The 3,579-nt window shown below is 42.1% G+C and overlaps 1 pseudogene; it reads left to right on the top strand.

The window, feature by feature from the left end:
* The first annotated feature begins 951 nt into the window (after window positions 1-951).
* On the top strand, window positions 952-3,363 carry LOC134992445 (spindlin-Z-like; annotated as a pseudogene).
* Window positions 3,364-3,579: the final 216 nt, after the last annotated feature.

The following is a 3,579-nucleotide window of genomic DNA, read 5'->3' as shown; positions in this document are numbered from 1 at the left end:
ACTGCCAGCCCCAGAAGATATCGCAGGAGCTGCTGGGCCAGGTTAGTCATTGAAAGATCACCAGGGCTGTTTTGTTAATCAAAGTAGTGTGTTCTCTATGTGTCAGCTGTCTAAGTCAAGACCCAGTGTTAGCTTGCTAGTTAGACCCTGGAAGCCAATAACAGAACTGGGATATGTCATAGTTCCGTCCTGTCTAATTAAAGAGCTCATTATTTTTCTCACAGGTATAAGAACACTGTTTGTTACTAGTCAGTCCTGTTGTAGAGGGCACAACATGTTTTGTCAACTACAGCACCGTATACTTTGTCAAGCTTGTTAGTACCATGGATGGTTTAATGTTTTGTCAGGTTGGGAATACTTCTTTCTTGACTTCAGTACATAATTAGCCTTTCTCTGAAGTATATATATATATATATATAAATATATATATACACACACACACAGTGTATATATATATATATATATATATATATAGCAAACACATATGCCCCGGCACTCCAATGACCTGTCTAGGTCATGCTGTGCTCCGGTGTCCTCCTTAAGGTGATTTATATACATTGTTTAGAGGGGGGCGGCACTCTGGAGACTGTAAACAGGCATATCTGACCAAACAACAGTGTTTATTCTGTCAACGTTTCGGGGCTCCAGCCCCTTCCTCAGGACATGGCTGGAGCCCCGAAACGTTGACTGAATAAACACTGTTGGATGGCAAACTGGAAACTAACCCTGTCAGAATGGAGCAGTGCAGCCAACTAACATCATCAGCATGTGCCCATCCACACTTCTCCCCAAGGTGGGCCGAACCATTAATCCAGGTGCACAGCTACTTAAGGCATCACACTAATGAGGGTGCCACAGCCCAACATGTGATGCTGCATCAGTCACTCACTGGCCCCACGCATGCCTCAGACACTGACTTCTCTGACTGGCACACTCCCGCTGTCCCGGCTGATGGCTGGCTGTGTCATTCCTGCCCAGAGCCTAAGAGCAGAGGCTCATCTTCTAGGTGCAACTACTCTTCTTCCACTCCAAGAGCAGCAACAACAGCAGCAACAAAGCTCCAGTAAAATAAAACCCAAAGGTGGCCAACATCACTGTGCAGCTGGAGACGATTTTTACCAAGGCTGGAAGGTAAGAGGAGTCCTAGCTGCTTTTACTGTGTATGATATTAAAGCACTACCTTTCTTTACCTTATGTCACTGGTCCAGTACCTGCTTCTTATCTCTCCTTGCAGTGTCTGGTGACAACATTCTGATCCAACCCAGGGGTGCAGTGGCCAGTGTGCAGCACCATTCTCCAGACCTGAGACCAGCTGGAGACCCAAACCTAGTATTAGGAACCCCCAGTGACAGAGACGCCTTGCCGTTCAGCCTCGGGGCTTAACCCTATATCTGCAGATATACGCAACTAAGATCTCTATTATCTGATTATTATGTAGTATTATTTCTCACTCAGTGTGCATTAGGGATAGCTATATGTTTTTCTCTTACCCAGAATTACCCCTCCCTTTTAGCACCTGAGTGACATCACAATCTGATTGAGCAGCTTACCAATAAATGTGCACTGAGACCAGCTGGCACTGGAAAATGTTGCTCGGATAGAAATATGATTTATTTAGTACCAGTCTTTGGTGTATTGTATGAGGATCTGGCTTTTTTGGTGCATTGTATGTAGCTCTAGCTTTTTTCAGTGCATTGTACAGTACATGGATCTGGCTTTTTTCAGCGCAGTGTGTGTGGATCTAGGTTTTTTGGTGTATTGAACAGTATGTGGATCTGTTTTTTTTTCTGAATTGTATGTGGATGTGGCTTTTTCAGTGCATTGTATGTGGATGTGGCTTTTCAGTGTATTTCTATTTAGTATGGATTCTGGTTTTCTGTGGATGTGTGTGAATTTACAGCAGTTTTCTCTCCTATTTTTCTCTATTTCTTTAGTTTTATATATTATGTGATAGACTGAAACTCACCCCTACAGTACAAAAGTGAACAATTTTCTTTTTCTAAATAGGTCTATGCATAAATTGATGCCCCACCTGGTGTAGCTACTACTACTCCGACAGCTATATATATATATATATATATATATATTAGAGATGTGCATCGGAAATTTTTCGGGTTTTGTATTTTGGTTTTGGATTCGGTTCCGCGGCCGTGTTTTGGATTTGGATGCATTTTGGCAAAACCTCCCTGAAATTTTTTTGTCGGATTGGGGTGTGTTTTGGATTTGGGTGGATTTTTTTTTTCAAAAACCCCTCAAAAACAGCTTAAATCATAGAATTTGGGGGTAATTTTGATCCTATAGTATTATTAACCTCAATAACCACAATTTCCACTAATTTCCAGTCTATTCTGAACACCTCACACCTCACAATACTATTTTTAGTCCTAAAATTTGCACCAAGGTCGCTGGATGACTAAGCTAAGCGACCCAAGAGGGCGGCACAAACACCTGAAAGGTGGAAAGGAAGGGGTTCTTTTTCATGTAGACTGGAAGGACTATACCAAACTTGGAGTGACTACACTTTTCACCCTAGTTCGGCAGCCCTGCTGCCCTTTAATACACAGATGACTGAAGACTCAATTTGGAAAGGCGGCCACTCAGCGATCAAGAGCTGATGCAGCACATGCAGGTGTTTGTGCAAATATGATGAAGAAAAGAACATCTCATAAGAAACATTGAAACAATATGGGACCAAGTGAACCAATCTCTCAGCCAAGGCGAAATATTGTAGGCTGTAGAATACAGCATGGGTGGAAAGAGGGCAGTGGGCCAATAACCCAGTGGAAAGGAACAGTTCTGTATCAAGTACCAGTGAATCCCTCCCTCTATCTTATAAAGTATGATGGATTTGATTGTGTCTATGGACTTGAGCTTCACAAGGATGAAAGGGTGTCTGCTCTTGAAGTTCTACCAGACAGAGTTGCCTCATACCGAATCAGCGATGCCCATTTGGCTGATACAATGATTGGTAAAGCAGTGGAGCATATGTTTGAAACAGAGGATGGTTCCAAGGACGAGTGGCGAGGGATGGTATTAGCACGAGCACCTATTATGAACACATGGTTTTATTATTATATGACCTATAAAAAGGACCCAGTCTTACATATGTATCAACTTTTAGATGACTATAAAGAAGGAGATCTTCGGATCATGCCAGACTCAAATGATTCCCCTCCAGCTGAAAAAGAACCAGGGGAGGTTGTGGACAGCCTGGTGGGCAAGCAAGTGGAATATGCCAAAGAAGATGGCTCAAAAAGGACTGGCATGGTTATTCATCAAGTTGAAGCTAAACCATCTGTGTACTTCATTAAGTTTGATGACGATTTCCATATTTATGTCTACGATTTGGTGAAGACATCCTAAATGGGATTCTGTACTTTTTTTTTTGCCAAACATAATCCAATGTAAACATTTGTAGAAAGTCGCTGCTTTCTGATTACAGAAATGCTCAGATATTCCTACGAATCCACAATCCCTTCCCAGAGGAAAAAGAAATTGAGAAACCATTGTTTGAGAACATTTGTTCTCTTTCCCTTACAAAGGAACAAACCACTTTCCAAGAAGACTGACGTTTTTGGG

Source organism: Pseudophryne corroboree, chromosome 1 (assembly GCF_028390025.1).
Source record: "Pseudophryne corroboree isolate aPseCor3 chromosome 1, aPseCor3.hap2, whole genome shotgun sequence".
Classification (NCBI taxonomy): Eukaryota; Metazoa; Chordata; class Amphibia; order Anura; family Myobatrachidae; genus Pseudophryne; species Pseudophryne corroboree.
Note: the sequence above shows the minus strand (reverse complement) of the source record. Positions and strands in the feature narration are given on the sequence as shown.